Raw genomic sequence first — 24,160 nt, forward strand, 5'->3', positions numbered from 1 at the left:
AGTTTTCACGAGCCCTTTTTTATTGAACTGTTTTATATATTTTCCCGGGGCGGAAAGCATGTTTTTATCAAAGTGTTTAAGTACATGCCGATCGCATGGAAATGAATGTATTTATATAATGTTTATTGTACGGGAATTGTACGGTAATGTATTAAGATGGTAATTGTCTGAGTTGCTAATATGGTAAGGCCCGAAACAGTGTTCTGGGTTAACAGTGTCCCCAGAGGTTATTAAATGTATTTCTGGGTTAACAGTGTCCCCAGAGGCTATTAAATGTATTTCTGGGTTAACAGTGTCCCCAGAGGTTATTAAATGTATTTCTGTGTTAACAGTGTCCCCAGAGGTTATTAAATGTGTTTCTGGGTTAACAGTGTCCCCAGAGGTTATTAAATGTGTTTCTGGGTTAACAGAGTTTTCACTTATAGGCTCAGCATAATTACATCATTAATTTATGATTATTAAAATGATTTGTCATGGTTTATTTAAATTAGTGAAACTCACCAACTATTCGTAGTTGACCCGTTTTCCTTACATGCTTTCTAGGTACACCCAAATTGGAATGAGTGATACATGCTTGCTGATGTGTGCTATTTTGTGGAAGCTTAAGAGTCTATATTTTGTTTTAAACATGTTAACGTACTATTGGTAAAACTTATGTGATAACGCCTAGTCGGTAACGAAACTCGGAACAATGTAACACGTTTAAATTATTGGAGTACTGTTTTCTTTATAAGCAATGCTGTTGATATCAGATGTGTCTGTTGCATCCCGTGTACGTTTCCGCTGCGGTTACGGGGTGTTACAGAACTTGGTATCAGAGCCATTGGTTATAAAGAATTAGGATGTCTTTAAAAGATACCTAAAATATAACCAGTAGCTCAAGTGTTATAGGATCTGAATATCAACTAATAATTTATTGTGACGAGGTCTGGATGAACTTGGATGGACAAGTGAGTTATTATGGTCCGGAACATAATAACAGACTTGTCCGCACGAGGGAATTCAGGGGAAGTCACGGGGGACTTTAATAGGTAAAATTGGCAACATATGTGCAAATATATGATAATATTGTGTGTGGTCAAGTTGTATAAGTAAGTGTATATTAATTTGATTACGATTTACACTATGGAAAGAACTATATGTTTGTTAACTTGTGTGCAGGTTAGAATGTCAAGAACACCTAGTGCATCGATGGAGGAGGACCCGGAGGAAGCCAACTCCGGGAACTCTGGGAGCCTCCCCGTATCATCCAGCTCTGAGCCTAGCGAGGCTAGTGTTAGGAGCTCTAGCCAGTCCTCCCCTGCCAGGATTGCTAGATCTCCTACCCCACCCGCACCACAGGCCGTCCCTATCCCTCCCGGATTCGGACCCCGCCTCACGGCGCGGATCAGTGTTCCTCAGGTCCCACCTACCTCGCCCCCACCCAGACCTGCTACCCGCAGGGGCGAGTCCTCCCGCTCCCAGCCCGAGCCTGTGGCTCCACCTGTGTGGGGTCTCCCTAGGCAGGAGAGGGACGCGGCAGCGTGGCTACGAGTGCTCACCGAACAGGTGAATGAGCACTCCGCCGCCTTGACGGTGGGGGTACAGAGGCGGATGTACCTAGGGGATTGCATACTGGACCACCAGTATGCGATTTCGCAGCTGAAGAATGAGTGCTCATACTCCTAGTGGATGATCGGCCGGATGGAGACGCAGATCCGAGTTATGCTGGCTGTGATGGTGGTGTTGGTGGCGGTGTTGGTGGCGGTGTTGGTATACCACCGTGTTTAGTGGTGTTAGGATGGGAGTAGACAGGAACCGCTTTTGATACTCTGTGTAAGCAGTTAGTGGTGATGCTAACATAGAGTGAATCTTGGGTAGTTATAATACAACCACTGGCCCTTAGGGGGGTCTCTTTTGGGGTATATCGTTATAGATACTTTTGGGTATCATTCAAGCACTGACCCATTGTGGGTTATGTCGAGATGATGCCGACATAGGCCCTATGTAGGAAAACTTAACTTATGTAATGATGACAGGAAAAGTATGTGAACTGACAGGGATGTAATATGTACTAATGTTTGTTAATGAATGGAATGTTTGTTGTGTTTTATGATTGGAACTTGTATTAATTATATATATTTTCTTGATGTTGTGAAGAATGGCACCAAAACGTTCAGCCCAATTGTCGGAAGTGGACGTGAGTCGTTTGATTGCTCAACAGTTAGAAGCGGCGATACCGGATATAGTATCGCGCATCGCCGCCAGTATTAACAATTCGGCCAATCCAACCCCTCCGAGCAATCAAACGACCACCAATAATGACGGGGAACAAAATGTTAATCCTCCACAGAATGATAACACGATTCCGAGTAATGACGCACCGCCTAGGGTGGTCGTTACAGACAGTAATGGCCCTATACCTACGGTAGAGACGAACCGTACTGAACCGATTCGTGCATCCAGGGGATGTTCGATCAAAGACTTTATGTTGTGCAAACCTCTAGAGTTTAGCGGGTCTGAAGGACCAAATGGGTTGGTTAAGTGGATGGAGAAAATAGAATCCGTTGTGAATATCAGCAACTGCCCCGAGGATTGTGTTGTTAAGTATGCTACCTGCACATTCACGGACCATGCCTTGACATGGTGGAACACGATAGTGCAGACCCGGGGTCAGGCGGCGACAAACCGCATGACCTGGACAGAGCTCAAGGCTCTTGTACTGGAACATTTCTGCCCGAAAAACGAATTGCAAAATTTAGAAAATGAATTGTGGAACCTGGAGATGCAGGGGGCAGACCATTTGGGTTATACGAACCGGTTTAATGAGTTGTCGCGATTGGTACCATGGTTGGTCACCCCAGAGTCGAAGAGGGTTGAGCGTTATATTTGGGGGCTAACTCCAGTTGTAAGGAGTATAGTCAATTCTGGGGGACACCAGACGTATGAGGATGCGGTGACGCAAGCTGGTATCGTCACGTATGATTTCGTAAGGAGCGGGTCACTGAAGGTGGCGGGAGAGTCCGCTGGGGGAAAGCGGGGTACACATGACCATAGGATCCAGGAGAAGCAGCAAGGTAAACGTGCTAGGCCCACTGCCCAGAACTACGCCATGACTAGTTCAGGCGGAAGGCAAGAACCGCAGAAGGGAACGTTTCCTAAGTGTGGGAAATGCGGTTACCACCATGGTGGCATGTGCAAAGAAGTGGTGTGCCACCGGTGCGGCAGGATTGGGCACTACGCACCGAGTTGTAGGACAAACCTGAACAACTTGAACCGGCAACCGCAACCTATCCGTGCGCAGCCATTTAGGACCCAATCAGCCCGACAACAAAACCCGCAAGGAAACCAAATGGTGACCACCAGCCGTGCTTGCTATGAATGCGGCAGCACAGATCACTTCAAGAGAAACTGTCCGAAGTTGAACCAGGGAGGAAGTGGGCGGCAAACCGCGGGTCAGGCATCGTCGTCCAATCCGGCGCGAGGCCGAGCATTCGTGATGGGGGCGAACGAAGCACGCCAGGACCCTAGTGTAGTGACAGGTACATTCCTCGTCTCTGATCATTACGCTTCTGTATTATTTGATACGGGCGCCGATAGAAGTTTTGTCTCCGTTAGATTCCTGTCGATAGCAAACCTCCCAATTGGTGAAACCATAGAACCTTACACCGTAGAAGTCGCTAACGGTAAAACCATGATAGTTAATCAGATAGTTCGGAATTGCCCTTTTATTCTGAACGATCAATCCCTTCCGATTGACTTGTTACCGGTAGAATTGGGTAGTTTTGACGTGATAGTGGGAATGGATTGGTTAGCACGTAACAAAGTAGAAATAAACTGTGAAAAGAAAATCGTCAAGATCCGGGTGTCGGATGACGAAGAGATATTAGTGCAAGGAGAAAAGTCAAGCACCATGATACCATTTATATCCCACCTCAAGGTGTTAAAATACATACGCCAAGGATGCGTGGCGTATCTAGCAAGCTTGACAGCCACTGATTCTGAGGAGAAACGGGTGGATGATATTCCAGTGGTGCGCGAATATCCACAAGTCTTCCCAGAAGAACTTCCTGGATTACCGCCAACCCGACAGGTCGAATTCAGAATCGATCTATTACCTCAAGCTGGCCCTGTTGCTAAGGCACCCTACCGACTTGCACCATCAGAGATGCAAGAATTATCCAACCAATTGCAAGAATTGTTGGATAAAGGATTTATACGTCCTAGTTATTCCCCGTGGGGTGCACCGGTACTATTCGTGAAAAAGAAGGACGGAAGCCTTAGAATGTGCATTGATTACCGGGAGCTGAACAAGTTGACAATCAAAAATAGGTATCCTCTTCCCCGAATTGATGACCTGTTCGACCAACTGCAATGTGCGAGCTATTTCTCAAAAATTGATCTTAGATCGGGATACCATCAGGTTAGAATTCAGGAGGAGGATATCCCAAAAACCGCATTACGGACTCGCTACGGCCATTACGAGTTCTTAGTTATGCCTTTCGGGCTAACAAATGCGCCAGCAGTATTCATGGATCTCATGAATCGAGTCTGTAAACCCTACCTCGATAAATTCGTCATCGTGTTTATTGACGATATTTTGATATACTCGAAGAGTAAAGAAGAGCACGAGCAACACTTGAGATTAATTTTAGAGCTTCTAAATCAGGAGAAGTTGTTTGCAAAATTCTCCAAGTGTAACTTCTGGTTACAAGAAGTGCAATTCCTTGGTCACGTTATAAACCATCAAGGAATACACGTTGATCCAAGTAAGGTTGAAGCAGTTAAGAATTGGCAAGCGCCTAAATCGCCAAAGGAAATCCGCCAATTCTTAGGCTTAGCTGGATATTATCGTCGATTTATAGAAAACTTTTCCAGCATTGCCCAACCTTTAACCCTTCTGACCCAAAAAGATCGAAAGTATGAATGGGGTGAAGAGCAGGAAACGGCGTTTCAAACGCTAAAACAAAGATTGTGCCAAGCGCCGATCTTAAGTCTCCCCGACGGAGACGATGGTTTTGTCGTGTATTGTGACGCATCCCGGAGAGGGTTAGGATGCGTGTTGATGCAAAATAATAAGGTCATAGCCTATGCTTCTCGACAGTTAAAAATACACGAGAAAAATTACACCACTCATGACTTAGAACTGGGAGCAGTTATCTTTGCACTTAAAATCTGGAGACATTATCTCTACGGTACAAAGTGCACCATCTTCACCGATCATAAAAGTTTGCAACACATATTCGATCAGAAAGAACTGAATATGAGGCAACGAAGATGGGTCGAGTTATTAAGCGACTATGACTGTGACATCCGTTATCACCCCGGCAAAGCTAACGTCGTAGCAGATGCCTTGAGTAGGAAGGATCGGGTTAAACCATTGCGAGTGCGAGCGTTGGGGGTGATAGTCCAGTCGAACCTTTCGGATTTAATTCGAGTCGCTCAACGCGAGGCGTTGAAAGAGGAGCAAATGGAAAAAGAAGGACTTTACGGTAACGAGAAGAATTTCGAACAGCGTATGGACGAAATTCTCTATTTCAAAAATCGGATTTGGATCCCGACCCTCCATGACCTTCGTGAATTAATCATGGACGAAGCGCATAAATCAAAATATTCCATACATCCGGGATCGGATAAGATGTACAAGGATGTGAAGGAGTTCTACTGGTGGCCGGGTATGAAAAAGGATATAGCCACATACGTCGGCAAGTGTACGACGTGTGCGAGGGTTAAGGCGGAGCACCAGAAACCCTCGGGAATGTTACAACAACCGGAAATTCCTGAATGGAAGTGGGAGCAGATCACGATGGATTTTGTGACACATCTCCCCAAGACGTCCCGAGGACATGATGCAATTTGGGTAGTCGTGGATCGATTAACCAAATCGGCACATTTTATTCCGATTAGAAATAATTATAAGACCGAGAGACTTGCGCAATTTATATAAATGAAATTGTGTCTCGTCATGTGATACCCATCTCAATCATCTCCGATCGGGATAGCCATTTCACCTCCAAGCTTTGGCAAGCTGTGCAAGAAGCGCTGGGAACGCGTATTAATCTAAGCACAGCTTACCACCCTCAGACCGACGGTCAGTCTGAGAGGACCATTCAAACCCTGGAGGATTTGCTTCGTGCATGCGTACTGGATTTTAAGGGAAATTGGGATCAACATCTCCCGCTCGTTGAATTTTCCTATAATAACAGTTACCATAGCAGTATAAAAGCAGCACCGTATGAAGCATTGTATGGACGGAAGTGCCGATCACCACTCTGCTGGACTGAAGTGGGCGACACACAGGTTATTAGATCAGATCTGGTCCAGGAAACGACCAGCAAAATCCTTGAAATTAAGAACAATCTGAAGGCCGCACGGGATCGGCAGAAGAGTTATGCCGATACCCGTAGAAAACCGTTATCATTTGAGAAAGGTGATAAAGTGTATTTGAAAGTATCACCTTGGAAAGGAGTAGTCAGATTTGGAAAGGCGGGGAAGTACCCTTGGTTGACCCATTTGCCTATAAACGGGCCTTGGCTGCACAAAATGTTGTTGAAACTGTGGTTGGGGCATTTGCGGTTGGAATTGTTGATCTTGAGGTTGCCCTTGTGGTTGCCCTTGCGGGTGTTGAACAATCGGTGGCGGTTGAACTTGTTGATTCACAACGAATGGGGGTTGTTGTTGTTGTTGAGCTTGTTGTATAACTGGCGATTGTTGAACGGGTTGTTGGACAACAACTGGCGGTGGTTGTTTTCGATTAAGCTCTTGCAACGGTTCCGGTTGATGCGATTGACCATAACCAAAATTTCCCGGATTTACCCTTTTGCCTCCATCACCTCCCATGTAGTAACCTTCTACTTCATAGCCTTCAAATTCATTGTCAAAACCATATCCGTATCCGTCACCTTGTGATCTTGAATGTTGCATGAAAGGTTGAGGTTGATATTGGTAACTTGATTGTGATGGTTGAAAGGTTGGTGGTTGGTGTTGTTGAGATGACGATGCACCAAATGTAGGAAAAAGGTTGGTAATAGGTGGCAATGTGGATGATGTTGCATAGGTGAATTGGGCATTGATGGGTTCGGTTGTGGGTGGTGGTTGGAGTTCACTTGATGCTGTAGATATATTAGTAGTGATTGGTGGAGGTGGATTTGGTGGAGGTGTAGTTGGGATTGTTTGACCCGAAGTGGGAATTGGTGAATCCATGTTGCTATTTGATGCAGTTGGAGAACCAAGAAGCTTATTCTCCCTAAGTAAGACTCGGTTTCTTCGAAGTGTTCTGTCAATCTCGGGATCAATTACTAGCGGTGACGACCTGTTAGAGCCTCTAGTATGCACACATCTGTAGGTACCTGCACACTAACACAACCAGCGTAAACCCGAAAATAACACAAAAACTACTAAAGCTAACACACGTTGCGCACTACTCCCCGACAACGGCGCCAAAATTTGACGTGAGGTCGAAGACTCACTCAAAAATAAACCTATTACAACTATTAGATAGCAATAAGCAGGTATCGAACATAGGGAGTTTGTGGAACTGTGTTACCAAGTAGTTATGAAATTTATCTATATTAAACTAAATGCAAAAATTAAATTCATTGAGCTGGTTGTTTGGTTTTGATTAACGAAAAAATCTAAAACAATAATTGAGTTTTAAACAATATAAGAAAGAATGCTCTCTCCCGATTTCAGGTTTCCAATGTTGATAAAATTAATGTTTACTTATGTGATGAACTACACAATTATCGTTCATGAAAATGTGTTTGGATGTGATAAGAGAGGACTAAGTACTTGGATTACAAAAACACAAGGTTGTCACTCAATAATCAGTTTAGTATTGTTAACCCTAATTCTCTTCTACTAAATCTCGATTGCCTATGGCACCAAGAACGGATAGTTAAGAACACGAATTTATACCACACTAACAATTGCAAAACAAACACACAATCACCATAGCACAATAATCATATGATCAAAATACTATCTCACCAATAACATAAACGATTAGCAAATATCCTATTAGAAAACCTTACAATTCGAGAGAGAACATAAAGAGTACTAGCCACACATTGTTTGATTAATCATCGCCTCAATTAAGATAATCCAACGAATCATAAACTCAAACAAATGATTATAATCACCAATGTCTTGATCTTGCTCTCAAAAATTCGTCTTAGGGTTGTTTAGAATGAAGGATAATGAAAAGACTAGCCAAAACCGATTAAAATAATGCAGGGAAAATGGCAGTTACGACCCGCACCGTGGCCCACGGTTCACACCGTGGGTCACGGTGGATTTCGGCATCAACTGGACCGTGGCCCACGGTCTCCACCGTGGCCCACGGTGGGCTTCACCGTGGGACAGAGGTCACGGTACGGTGGCCTCTGTCCCTTTTTGCACTATTAGACCGTGGCTCACGGTAGGGACCGTGGGCCACGGTTGACTTTAGCCTTGCCTTCCCGTTTTCACTTCTTTTGACCTCTCTCGCGTCTTCGGCTCATTCGGTTGCCTCGGTATACTCCATAATAGCCCCGGAACCTCCTTTGAGCCTACAATTCACCAATAATACCGTAGTTATCTAATTCCACAAAATAAACAAATTCAAATCATGATTATTACGGCTTTAAATCAATTAAGGGTTGTCCCATGGACCACCCGTCAGAAAGCAACAATCGTCAAAACATCTACAAGGCATCAAAACACACTCAGAACAGGTACGTCACATCCTAGCGTCAATGCTAATCCCAATCCTCTAATTAAATCATAATTAAGATCAAGCACGCACATGAAGACATCCAGACAAAACTATATTCCAAGAACACTATTATAGTCCAAAATTCCATTTGCATAATTGCTCAACGGTAGAAACAATAGACTGTGTGGACTTATAGAGGTAGGGTAGTGAAAAGACCCACTAAACCAAATAGAAGATCTCGCGGGTCACCGACAGTATCCGCGAGCATCATTCATCAGGAAACAGAAGCTCCAAACATTCTTCTAGAAGCCGCGGAACAAATAACATATAAGCCGCGGAAGATACCCGCATGCGGAAGAATGTGCAAGAAGAGAATAACTTCGCATTTTGGAGAAAGGACAGTTACAACAACATCCTTCCATAATCTTGCTAAATTATTCCTTGATGATAAATACTTCCTCTATGAAGAGCACGTGACAGCATAGCCAATCAGGAAAAGCCTGCGGACTTTCCTTAACGACTTAGCACATAGCCAACAATCAGCAACGTATCCCTTCAAGTGGATGGATGTATCTTATGTATATGACAACTCAACCAATCATATTCCTTCTCCCCAGCTATAAATACTCTCTCAAACATCATGAGGTATTTATAGACAACTCCCATATTACATCAACCACTTTAGTACTTCCTCTTTCTAGAAGAACAACTACTTATTCTCAAGCAGGAGGGTGGTTACGGAAAGGAACCCCCCCCCCCCCCAAATCTTTTCTTTCCCGTAACGAGCTCACGGTGGTTTGTTTTGCAGGATAGGAACCTGGATCTAGCTTGACTCTCAGCTCATTTAACCTACTTTCACCCATTAACCCCTTCTCGGTGGATATATAGATCGGTATAGATCCGTGTTTCTTCAATTACCAACCTTTTCTATCGTGAATCATGCAATTACCTACTTATCGTGAATCACGCAACTTCATCATGTTTTCTAGGTAAATTTACAATATTATTTTATAAATATTTATTTAATTAGCAGTTATTTGGTAAATTGTAGGTAAAACTATGACTGCTTAGGTATTTGAAAAATTACTTTTCATATAATATGTTTTATGTGTCGCTTGTTCTTGTCATTTGACCAATTGTAAGTTATTGTTTAATATATTTGAACGATTTAATAAGCGTGATCTAAACAGAATTAATGGGAACTATTAAACTTTTGACAGTCAATCCTAATATATGTCAATGTTGGGGAGCTACATCGTATGGAGTTTGAAAGATATGATTAGTTTATGTGGTATGTTTATCTGTTAATTTTGGTACGTTTATTATTATGACAGGATTATTAAAATTTATTTTTTATTTGAGTCTAATAAGGTATCTTGATACACAACTTAGAATTTTAGTAAAAAAATATGGTTAAGATGTATGTAATTTGTGAATAGTCAGAAAGAGTCAGGGCCGTCTTCGAGAATTTAAATACCTCGGCTGAGCCAATATAAACAGGCCCGTAGGCCTTAACGAAATTTTTGTATTCACTAATGTACATGGATAAAACTTTTATCGACTAATTTATTATAAGCAGAAATCATTCTGATCATGTAATTATCTCATTAACCATTTCAGTAAACCTTATTTTTAACAACAAAAAACATGTATATATAATATGTATAAAAAGTTTGTTCCCCGAACCTCATATGTCCCGGACGATGATGCGGCTCGCACACCCTCCGAACCTCCCCTGGAAAGAGTCATGATCATGGTTTCGTCTCAAACTTAGGTTTGTTGCGTGTGCTTATCGAATCTGGGCCATTGGTCACAAAAGTAATCATCAATGTAATCTTGCAACGTTGCCACCGTAATTTCGATCATGAAACCGTCGCTAAAGACATTTGTGACGAATACACTACCTAAATCGCTTTACCTAATTTCATTCACGTTGAATCATATTCAAATATGATGTGACCGATATATCTTTTTTATTTCAATACAAAACAGCCAAAAATTTTATAATTAAAGTTGATGACTATTTACTTTACTTTTGTGTAGATTATATTTTTACGAACCACGTGGGTGTTCATTAAGAATAAAACAATTAAGAAGAATGGCATCTATCAGACTCAAGGCAGAATTAGGGTTGAGACGTAGACTATTTTGTCCTTTATATTTCAAACCTTTGTAAATTACAAACCAGAGAATTTTAGTTATATTCTTTATACATTTGGCACATGTAAAAGCGTTTTCATCTACTCTTGAACGCTCATGCCCATCTCCATCATGAAGCGCTCTGAAACTGATTACATGTCTTTCTTTGTTTACAATAAAATTGACTGTTAGCTGCAATATGTTATAGAATACTGAATTATAATTTATTACTCCCTTAGCCTGTTCATATTTTTTTTATTTGTCTCATTACAATTGTTTACTTTCAAAATTTACCAATTTTCAAGTTTACACTCATCTAGCTTTAATAAACAATATTGATGGGCCCAATTTTAAGGCCATCATTGTCACCGGATAACAAAAGAAATACACATTCAATCTACCATAAACTTTGGGTTTTTCAAACCATTACTTTTAAAAAGATATATAGAGTATAATTTTAAAACAGTAACACATCCATATTAACAATGAAAGTTTATTTGTAAATAATGTAGGGTTTAAACTATCATTACTATATATAATGTACCAAAGAGGGTCAAATTAAGACGCCATCTTTAAGTAATTTACAAGAATTAATGCATTATGTACAAGGCTAATTAGGGACAAAAATGTAATTGTAACATAAAAATCTCATGTGCATTTTCAATTCTTCAAAATAGTTACAAGTTTCATCCTATAAAGTTATAACTTTGGTCATTTGTCTTTTACTTATATATTATTTTATTTTCACTTTTAACCCAATTACCCACACGATTTTAAAACGATCATAACTTTTTCGTACGTTAATATTTTTTAAAATAAATGGCATCATAAAAACGAGCATTTTATTATCTTTAATTTGAGTATGATATTGCTATAGTTTTCGAAGTAAAAAAAATTATGCAAAAGTGTTTGCGGTTTGCTTTTGATGGTTTTAAATTAAACCATGAGCCAACTTTACCCATTTTTTGTTGTCGTCGAAAACCGAAACTAAACTGTTTCTAACTAAAACCCAACTAAACCGAACCATTCCCAACGATTAGGTTCCGATATAGTTTGTACTTCAATAAAAAAAATTTGAGTTTAAAATTTAAAATAAGAATTATAAATCTGCATATACATTCACTTCAAACTAAACATCAACTAATACGTTATTAAGTGAATCATAATATGAACAAATATAACTTTGGTGACATGAATAATAAACTTTATTAGAATAAATAGAATGCGAAATCATAACAAGAACAAAGATTATAAAAAAACCATACTGAAAATTTGGTTAAATTAAAGTTGTGATAGACGATTTTGCTCGTATTAAATAAAACTTCGGTTAACTATATTTTAACTATGTCTAATATATATTATATCTAATGTTAAATAAGTAAATAATTAACATTTTAATATGTATGGTCAGCTCCGGTTTCAACCGTGAAACCAAACTGGTGAACAGTCTTACAGTTTTAAACAAAATAATGAACACCCAAAAATTTGTTATATGATTATAAAAGTATGTGTTTCCGGTTTCCCGCTGCATCGCGCGGGCACTCTTCTAGTTTTAATATATTTGTGAACCTAATAGAATACGTAAGGTACTGTTTTGGTTCATAAGTTTTTATATTTTTAAAACATGTTTGTGAATTTGCTATGATAGTCTTATTCGTATATTTTATATTTGGGAATCATAATCATGTGGTTGTTTTTCTATATGTTAATCTTGACACTCCTGTGGTGTACGTTTTATTTATGTTTCAGTGACTCTTTAATCATGATGTAAACTCCATTATATGATGTGATAGTTCATATCATGTTTAAAAAAACAAATATGATGTTTGTTCAAAATACACATTCATAGTGTTTTTTGTTTAGGGATAATTCCCGAAAGGTATCATTTGAATAGAGAGAAAACGATTAGCCACAAAATTACAAGTTTTCTAAAGTTTCTAAAAAAATATGGACCGGAGTGATACTTTGATATTCGTTCAGACGATATCTCTTGACCAATTAAAAGCTGACACGTGAATAAAAAGTGACATGGCTGGCCAAATTTTTGATAATCTTGAGGGATACGTCCAAATTATTTCATTAAATCTTTTGCTAGAAATCAGTCTCCCATGGCGGTTTTTTTATGTTTCCTACGTGTTCCGTACAAATTCTAAATTTTTTGAAAAAAGTGTCTTTTAAATTACCTCTGTCAAGACGCATTTCAGAAGAATTTGTTCCAATTAGACGATATTTTTATCTTTTGTTCTTATAGGTTATTCAGTTAAGAAAACGAGGTCCGCCTGAAAAGTAATTGGAGAACTTTGTCGGTGTGGACGGAATTTGTTTAAATTATGTCGGTCTAGACGAAATAGAAATAAATCATGTCGGTGTGGACGTGATTTCAATTTCAAAAACTTATTAGAATAAAAGATAAAAATATCGCCTTTTTGGAACAAATTCTTCTTAAATGCGTCTTGGCACACGAAACTTAAAAGACATTTTTTTCAAAAAATTTAGAAATTGTACGGACCAGATAGGAAACATAAAAAAGCCGTCAGGGAAGATTGCATTCTAGCAAAAGATTGAATGAAATAATTGGGACGGAACCCTCAAGATTTTCAAAATTTTGGCCAGCCATCTAAGTTTTTATTGTTGAGTTTTAACAAGATTATCAAAGTGATAAAATCCCTATTTTACCAAAAACGCAGCGGATATAAAATTTTTAAATCTTGTTAATATGATATGTATAAAACCAATTTTAAACATGCAAAACCCAAACCCGGATCCAAATACGAATTACACACTATCAAATACATGCATGTCACTATAAGTCCATGCATGTTACTACTACCTTTCAATATGACAAAACCGGGTGAAAGAGATGATGATTGAAAGGTAAGAACTTGAATATGGAAGCTCCTCAAGCTAGCATACCCCAAGCTTCAACAACACACCACTTCTAGCTAGGATTTGCACTTGAAATTTTCTTCTTCTTTTCTTATGTTGGATGAAAATACCCAAGAGAGGAAGAGAGAAAAGTTTACATGGAAATTATGTGTGTTATGAAAGAATGAAAGATAAAGACTTGGTTTTATTTAAAGGCATCTTTCTCTCCACCAATAATAACCATTGCATGTCTCCACTCACCTTGCATGTCTCCACTCAAACATATAATAATATTACATTTGAAAGAGTTATTATCTTTTTCTTTTATAAAACTTTAAACATATATATCCATACATATATACTTTAATAAGTTTATAACTTATAACTTATAAAACCTATTATATGTTAAGAGACATGCTTGGTTATTATTATTCACATATTGTTATTTAACCAACTTAAATAACACTATGTAATGTTCTTTCATAAAACATAAATCATCCATATGATTTGTTTATTACACAAGTAAATTTTATTTAGAAACCCCTTTCCAAATAACTCAAGTGTTAATATTCATTTGTTATGATCACATCATATATGAACGAATATTATCGGTGTTTGTCTAGCTTGTTATTGGGTATGACCCGACTTGGATCATAACGTACTAGCCACATCAATTTAATATGTCTCTTGGGCAGACCGAGTCCAACATTTATCTACGTGTAATATTTTAATTAGTCGAGAGATCTCGTCGAAACGAATACCAAATCATCGCTCTGGTCTATATTTCTTGAGACATTTTGAGAAACTTGAAGATTTGAGAGCTATTTTTTTCTCTATCTTCAAATGGTTCATTTTAAGAATTATCCCTTTAATTTATAGTTAACATTTGTTGATACAACTGAAATGTGTGTTAAAATGTATAATTGGTGTTTAGTTCTTGTGTTTTTAAATTACTTTAGAACACTCCATTCCATAAATAACACCCGTTAATAAAAACAATAACACCCTAATTAAAGCCACATTTTAGAAAAATACAATACGTTATTCTTATAATCCTTCCTAGACTTCATGGACACACTAGCCTTCTTTGTAAGAAAAACATATGTATAGATTTGGCGAGAGAAGTTGCGAGAACATCTAAACATTTTATAAAGCATACAGTAGAAACTCGATAAATTAATACTCAATTATTTAATAAAATCTCTAAGATAATATTTTTTTGCCGGTCCCGACTTGGGGATAGAGTGCTAAATTAATAAATCGCTAAAATTATAAGATAATACATTTTTGATAATTTCTTTAGACCCCGTATAAAATATAAATTAATAATTCCTTATATATAACATAATGCTCTTCGAATCTCGTCTGCCATTGTTGTTTTTTTCACACCTTTAAGATGGGAAGCCATGTTGTGTGTATGATTTGTTTGTGTTAACCTATTTTGATCTGGTATTTATATAGAAAATATTTTTAATGTCCATAAAGTGATACATTGAACACAAGAAGCATAATAAGGTGGGAGATTGAAGGTTTCTTTCAAATTGGGCCATTCATTTGATATACATGCATTGTATATAATAATTAAGTGCTTGAAAGGTGTTTGTAAACTAAGTATTCTACTATAAATTAATAATTATTAATTTCGATTAAATAATAACTCTTTTAATTAATAAATTTTGATGGTCCTAAGTGTATTATTTTATAGAGTTTCTACTATAATACACAAAACTCTAATTATAAGAAATTTAAAAAAAAAAACTAAAAACTAAATGTTGAAACCCTAAACTCTACAAATTAAACTCTAGAAAATATCTACCCTAAAATTAATGGTTAGATAGAGTTCTCTGTAGAGATGAGCATGGGAGAATACATTTATTCGTATTTGTATTCGTACCCGTACCTAATTGTACCAGTAACCAAAAATTAATAAAAATATGTACCAATACTTTTTTATTTCCAAATCTTCGACGATCTTGAAATCGGTACCAGTGCAAGTAACAAACAACCTGAATTAATTTAGGTATCGGTACTAGCTTGCACAGGTACGTGACTGGTACCAAATTAGTACAAGTACCAAATTGGTCGCCGATTTAGTGATAAGATAGTATTGAAGAAACCTAACTTCGTCGCCGACTTTAAATGATTTGTTTGTTGATTCGTGTCTTGGATGTTATATTATTTAATATTTAAGAAACGTTTTGTACTTGTTAAATAATAACATGGTTGAAAAATTAATTTTATACATTAAATATGAAGTATCCCAATTAAACATCTATATATTCCAAACATGTACAAAATAACAAACGTACCCGTACCTATACCATGTTGTACATGTACCAAAATTCAACAAAAATAAAATAAAACTTTTATTTTTGTCTACATTTTAATTTTAAGGTGGTTTCTGAATTAAAATAAATCTTTATTAATTTGACAGTTTTTTTGACGATTCTAATATAAGGAGAAAGCCAACTCGTGTATTCTTTGGGATACCGAAACAATAAGTATATATATATATATATATAGCAAGATTAAAATAAGAAGTAAAACTATCCTAAGAAGTATAAGAAGTGGGTTTTATCATTAAAAAAATAAAACATACCGAACAAAAAACACACCGAACTAACAAAATAAAACACACCGAGCAAAAAACACACTAACAATATCCACCATCAGATGATCACATCCAACGTCCGATATTACTTCTCACACTTCTTACAAATAACTCACTTCTTATTCTAACCTCACCCTATATATATATATTTATATATATAAAGAATCCAATACAATAATCCCTAATCGTACATTACGTACACGACTCGTATCTCCGTCGATTTCAAATAACATGCGGTGGCAATACTGTAATTTTCATCAAATCTGATTCGCTGCTCCCAACGATTCCATCCACCTTCACCATGACCGTTCAGCAATCCGTCACCATCCAGCGATTCCGTCCACCGTACACCATCTTCCTCCGTCACGACTTGTTCACAGGTCAGTTGATAAAATTAACCAATTGAAATTGAAATTGTTGAACTAATTGATTAATTAAACTTTGAAATTGGCCCAATTAATCATCAATTTGAAGTTTCAATTGATCAATTTTGAGTTTTGAGTGATGGTTTTTAACTAAATGTTTAATGTTTTAAGCGCCATTTGCAGAAACCCAGTTGCAGACGTTCCATATTTTGTTCATATGATCGAATCGATGATCAAATTGACGGTCGATTGATAATTGTTTGATGATTACGAGATTATATGAAGTGATTTCAGTGTTCAATTTCATGTTACAGGTGTTTAATTTTTTTGTTAGTTTAGAAGTTCAGTTTAAAAGTTCTGTTTAGAAGTTCAGAACTTCTAAACTTTTTTGAACACACGGAACTTCTTAGAACGTATTAGATTGTTTAAAGATGTTCATTTTTTTAACACCCAGAACTTCATTGAACGTATTTGAACGTTCAATGATGTTCATTTTTTTTTGAACACCCAGAACTTCATTGAACGTATTAGAACGTTTAAAGATGTTTTTTTTTGGGTCAGAACGTTTAAAGGTCTTCAGTTTTGTTTCAGAACGTTTAAACATATTATTTTGAACCCTAATCAGAGCTCGATTGAGTACATTATTTATGCAATTCCATAATCGATTGATGAATCTAAATACTTCTACACATCAATTCGATTGATTAAATTATCATTTTTGATCAATTTTGAAGATTTCTTGATGTTCAACGTCGTTCGATTTTGATTTGATTTTTGACTTTAGAAATTTCATACTTTAAGCTGTGATTAGAGTTTAGAAATTGGATTACATTTAGCGACGAGTTCCGAATTTGGATCAGAGTCGATTTGTAATCGACGAATTTTGATCCGAACTACTATTGGGTTATTTACGAAATTGCCACCGCAGTTTAATCTAACTCTCTGGAAGGTCACATACGTAATGTATGATAAGCCATTATTGTACGTTAACCCACCCATATATATATATATAATTGATTTTTTTACTCTAATTCAAATGAACAACAGCAAATTCATAATTGGGTAGTGTGAAACATGGTTTTTGTTTTTGAATGACATTTTTATAATGCTTGACACAAGAACGCATACATTATCTGTTTTAAAAATTTTGAATGACATTTTATAATTGTATTTTTAATTTTAAAGATATAGGGTGTAGAGATGTCTACACCATAAAATAGCGAAAGTCGGAACGATCTACATCTTCTCATATGTTCAGGTTTTATACTCCACCTATGGTGAAGTATTCCTTATGATCGGGTTGTTTTTTATCAAGTATTTATTTTTTATGTTACAAAAAGAGTTTAAATTATTTTGAAATATTTTCTATGCCTTGAATGTTGTACTTTTGTATTTGAATTAACTATGTATTGTGTTCATTTTTTTTATCAAGTATTTACTTTTTACGTCATAGAATAAATTTGCATTCTCTTGTAATATTTTTCTATGTTTTGAATGTTGAATTTTGTAATTGAAATAAAAATTATGTAATGTGTTAAAGTTCAAGTAAAATGATCTTTGTTTTTAATAAATATGGCATTTTTATTTTTTTTCCACCAGTGTGTAACACGGGTATTTAAACTAGTTTCTAATACGGGCAAAGTTAAAATACAAAGGGAGACAAAAATGAGAAGTGTGAGAATGATTTATGGTCACATAAAAAACCCATCAACAAAAAAATAAAAAAAATAATAAAAAAATCATAACTCAAAATATAAATAAAAAAAAATTTAAAACCAAAATGTTTCCCCCATCATTTTAGTTCCATAAAATAAATCCCGGACGAAAAGACACAATGTCGAGAATAAAGGCACAGTGCATAAAATGAACAAACAACACAATGATAAATAAAAAAAGACAAAATAAGTCGTAAAATTTAACACAATGCCAAACAAAATATAACACAATATATGTTGAGTAATATAACAAAATATAAAGAAAAAAAGACACAATGTTAAGGAAAAAATACACAATCAACGACGAAAATAAACACAAAACACAATGATAAAACAATGATATTTGTTCCTCAACTTTGTGTCTTTTTTTCTTAGAAAAGAGGAAGATAGTGGAAACATTTTTGCATTTTTACATTTTTCATTTTTTTAATTAAATTTTGAGTTTTGATTATTTTTATTAATTTTTCATTATTTTTAAGGGTTTTATACTTTTATTTGTCGCTAGAAGTTTTTCTCAGCTTCCTTATTTTTGTCCCTTTTTATAGAATAAATTTACCCTCAAATAGTATAATAAAAAGAAATTAATTATTTATTGGTTATTAGTGGTTTTACTTGATTTTCTTGTAAATTTTTAGTTCTCTCATTCTGCTAACAAAATTTGTCAACAAATTTAGGGTATGTTTAGTTGGAAATAATGGAATGAAGATGGAATGAAATGAGAGAAAGAATTGAATGAACAAGGTAATGAAATGGATCATTACCATTCATTTGTCTTGTTTGGTTAACATATAGGAATGAAATGAATAATTATTTTATGTTGTTTGGTATCCAAAAAAAAATTATTGGAATAAAATAGAAATAATAAAAATAGTCGTATCCCAATTTTTTTTACAAAAAAAAAATAATAAAAAATAAAAAAACTGAAATAGCGACGGTGGTGGTGGCGGTTAGCGGTGTGGTTGTGGGGGTGGGTGTGGCGGTGGTAGCATTGGTAGTGATTGCGATGGTAGGGTGGCAGCTACGGTAGTGGTGGTGAGGCAGCGACAGTGGTGGTGGCGGTTATGGTCAGGTGGTGGTGGCGGCGGCGGAGGTGGTGGTGGTGGCGGCGGCGGTGGTGGCGGAGGTGGTGGTGACGATGACGGTCAGGAGGTGGTTGTTGTTGTTAGGTGGTGGCGGTGTTGAGAAAGTAGGGTGATGAAGGAATGAAATGATAAAAAAAATAATGGGGGTATGAATGAATGGTTTTAATGGAATGAGATTCCATGTGTAATGGATGATTCCATTCCATTGAGTAACCAAACACCACTTTCTTCATTCCCACGTAAATAAATGATTCCATTTCATTGAGTAACCAACACAACTTTCTTTATTCTCACGCAATGAATCGTTTCTGCATACCAAACGCTAACCTAAAGTAAGAATTATTTAAGAGAATTAGTCATAAAGGCATAACTCTTTTAGAAAGGAGCCAAATGTTACCTTGAGCTTAAATTCAGGACTCATATATATATATATATATATATATATATATATATGCATAGGATCAAATACATTTTATTCTTAACATGAAAACGGTGAGAATCAACTTGTTGTTATGATTAGGTTTATTTTTATAGGTGTTTGCTACTATTTTTTTTCGTATTTGCTAATTTTCCATTATGAGAAGTTATAAGTATTTGCTTATTTATATTTTGTTGTTATTATTAGATGTTTTCTTTTGTTGTCATAAGTGTTTGCTGGTAAATGCTGTTATTATTTTGTTCTTGATTTTGATTCTTTTATTTTAGTTTTTAGGTTCTTTTCTTTGTTATTATAAGTCATTGTTTATGTAGATTGGTATTGTAGTTGGTATTGTTTCTTACGTTCGCATTTTTAAATAAATTGGCATCATTTTCTACGTACTCATGCTAAGATCAAAATGTACATGAACATTTCCATATATATATATATATATATTATTGAGCCTTTTCAACTTTGGTAAAGGTAACGTACGTATTTTCTTTTCATTAACATTCTAGATTACATCCTGGAAAAGACCTTCTTAACTTGAATCTTCGCTTGGAGGTAAACGTATTTGCATTGAGATATTAAACCAATATATATGGATCTGTCTTCGACATGGCTTTCACAACAAGTAAGTGAAACATATATATATATATATATATATATATATATATATATATATATATATATCTTGATTACTGTACTTACAAGGGTTTGAAATTTATTCTGCAGGAAGTGCAAGATCACGACTTCATGAACCAGTTTCAGATGATGAAACCTTATCACGTGGTTGGAGACTTCAGTGTTGATTCATTTTCTTCCGAAAGCAACACGAAAAACCCATCTTTTGGAAATCAAGCTTTTGAAATTCCAACAAACATCAAAGAAAAGCTGAGTGCTAATAAAATAACCAATAATATCCTCAACAAACTTACTCCAGCGAGTGAAAACCCTAATCCGAATCCGAATCCAAATCCAAAACCGAACCCTGTTCTTGATATTCCTAATACTTTTACTATATCTTTTGGAGATCTAAAACCCAAAGATGAGATCCTTCCATACAGCGATTCACTCGATTACACAAGCGGTACCAAAAGGGGTCCAATCATGATGCTGAATAGCATCCAGCTTCGAGATCATATGCTGGCTGAAAGGAAAAAGAAGAGAGAAATTGGCTCGACGGTTTGTTACTTTGTCTTCCCTACTTCCGGGTCTCAAGAAGGTACTATTTTATTAGATTAATCATAATTAACATCATCAATCTCTTATTATAATTATTTATTAAATACTGCAGCAAACCTTCTGGATCTCATATGTTAAGAGTTTGTTTAATTCCCTATTTGTTTGTAGATGGATAAGGCGACTGTGTTAGAAGATGCAACCAATTATATACTAGAACTTCAATGTCGCGTGAAGGAACTTGAGGGATTGTCTAACATGAAGACAAAGAATATGCAATCAGCCATCTCTGCGAAAATATCAAAGCTTAGTTGTAGCGACGACGATGATTCTTCTTACGATGAAGCAAACATTGGAGAGAGCCGCATCAGTTGCAATCCCGAGATTGAAGTGAGGATGTCAAGTGGCAGTGTTCTAGTGCGAATTTACTGCCTAAATAACTATCTGTTATTAGTGAAAGTTCACAGCGAGATGCAGAAGCTTGGTCTTTGTGTTACTAGTAGCAGTGCTTTGCCATTTGCACATAACAATCTCCTTATTACCATTGTTGCTAAGGTATGTACGTAGTTTGTTGAATCTTTGATCTGGACATAAAAAATGAAATAAAAATTGTTTTTCCAATACTTTTATTCATTAAAGAATACTGTTTACATCGAAATAGAAGGCAAACGGGCAATAAGTTGCGCCGTTAGTTGGCCCTTTTTGGATAGCAAAACTAAGCTATATAAAAAATAACATTCGTGGCCAGCTGCACACGACTAAGTAGCTCCACCGCCTAAGACGCAAGATATCAAAAAATATCAAATGCAAATGGCACTATAAACACGTGTTGGTTGTCAATACACGCTTTCTCGTGCTTAGTTACTTTTCAAATGAGTATTGTGTTATATGTTAATGATTTTATCCAACAAATGGCCGGTTTGAGATTTTAATCAAGTTGTATGCACCGGCCTGGTTATGTGATTCCTTACATAAAGTAGTTAACAAAAATTCTCATTCATCTTAACTGATTTGTACAGAAAAACGAGGACTTCCTAATGACATCAACCGATCTTGTGAAAAACTTGCAACTAGCGTTTTCGACGCTCGATGCCACGGAAGTTCAAGATTGCCACTCAAATATTGCAAGCACGACTCAAATTTAGTGTCACACTCATGATTAGGGTATTTATGGAGACGCATAGAAGTATACTGGAAGTAGTAAAATGATTTCTTCGGGTTCTTTCCAAGTTTTACAGTTTTAATGACGGATGGTTTCACGATCGGAATAATCCTTCGATGTATTGTTCTTGTTGGTGCGCGCCTTGTGTATACTAATTAGATTGCAACTTTAGTATTCTTCTAAATTCCTCTATTGCGTAACTAAGTATAATTTCCATCAAGACATCGATCTGCTTTGAATCTTTATCTTTAGTACCTTCTTTCTTGTTGTGGTCTAATAACATGTAAAAGTGCACTTGCCTTTAAGAATTATGGTGTACTTATTCTATCTGCCTCGAATTTCGTAGCATGCAGTACTTTTTTTCTTTTTATATCTTGTATGGCACATGCGATCAATATTCTAACCGTAGCTCTTAATTGACTATATGAATTTCACTTGTATGCAACTAGCAACTTTCACCCGCATGTGTTACGGGAAAAACTTTTGCGTAATCAAACGATAGAATCGAGCGTGCCATTAAAAGTAATCCGATGTTTTATCAGCTGAATAATAGTGACGAGCACCAGTAGATGATAATAATATAAAAACAATAGTAAGTAATAGTAATCATAACCAACATCATTTACAATTTTAAAACAACTAATATATATATATATATATATATATATATATATATATATACACTAAACACAAACACTAAATACAAAAAAAGAAAGTAAATATACAGTTTTCATCATCGTTAGATAGATGAGTGTGTAATTATATTACGCGGATACAAAATAGAAAACCAAATTTTGAATACCATTCCAAGATCAATAACGTACCGGAAAAACGAAGACGGACAGTAGTGAAAAAAAACATACCAGATAGCGTAGTAATTATGACAATACAACACCGGTTCAATACCGGTTGTGCAACAATACAAAAGATACTTAAACAAACTCGTATCAAAATTAAATGCCATATGAATGAATATCGTTATCGGTACTGATGTTTGTCAATATGTGACTGATGAGCGTTAAAAATGTTAATCCTTAAATACCAATAAGATTCTATTTTGAATACAACTCCATTTTCAATAAGATCTATATCAGAATGTTGAAGAAAAACAAACATAGTTGTGTTTTTGATTTTTTTTGTAAATTTAGCAAACACAAATTATTAGAAAAAATACGTACATTTAAAAATTAAAGTGCTAAAATTGTATAGCATTAATAGTGTAAATGTGAAACTGAAACTTTAAAAAAAATTCAGAAGAAATATTAACGCATGAGATGACATGATCTAATTGCACATGTATGTATGTATATGAACTATGCAGTCAATCTCGGTGGTATATTGATGGTATCTCGGTTATCGGTTCTCATGTGAAATATCGGTCAAAATTGGTACCGATAATATCGGCGATATCGACCGATATTTCACCGATATTCCTGATATAAGTGTTATAAGTCTTAATTTTCAACTTTTATTGTTTAATGTTGGTGTTTTGAGTCTTAATCAGTTCTTACTTGCTACAATTGTTAGTGTTAAAGTGTTATATATATGAATTTTTCATGATATTAAAATTACCGATATCTCACCGCGATAACCGATATCGATCATTGACCAATATTCGATATTTTTCCACATTAACTGCTTAGTATATGAATATGCATATTGTAGCATTCCAAATATTTAGTACTATTATTGACAAATTTTGAAAGTAGAAAGGCTACTTGGCCATTATGCCAAAGTAAAGTAGAGAGACTAAAACTGCAATTTTGCCAAAAAGGCTCTTGACGGGATGTTAGGTTATAGTCGACGGTCCGCTGGCTAATCATTTGGACAACGGACCTCCGTGAAATAAGCCGACGACCTATTGTTTGTTCATGAAGATATCAAAATATAAATGTGACACGTGACTTATGACTAATCAATATGGATTCGACGACTATTAGTTATCTG

The 24,160-nt window shown here is 36.0% G+C and overlaps 1 pseudogene across 1 annotated transcript; it reads left to right on the top strand.

Annotated features, from left to right (window-relative positions):
* The first annotated feature begins 20,377 nt into the window (after positions 1-20,377).
* Positions 20,378-22,332, top strand: LOC143552936 (transcription factor bHLH25-like; annotated as a pseudogene). Its single transcript, XR_013138733.1, has 4 exons — positions 20,378-20,503; positions 20,605-21,094; positions 21,223-21,606; positions 22,071-22,332. The product of XR_013138733.1 is annotated as a transcription factor bHLH25-like (transcript).
* The last annotated feature ends 1,828 nt before the right edge of the window (positions 22,333-24,160 follow it).

The sequence above is a fragment of the Bidens hawaiensis genome, unplaced genomic scaffold, assembly GCF_021521415.1.
Source record: "Bidens hawaiensis isolate Kalapana, Puna unplaced genomic scaffold, B.hawaiensis_p1.1 tig00017051_1, whole genome shotgun sequence".
NCBI classification, from domain to species: domain Eukaryota; kingdom Viridiplantae; phylum Streptophyta; class Magnoliopsida; order Asterales; family Asteraceae; genus Bidens; species Bidens hawaiensis.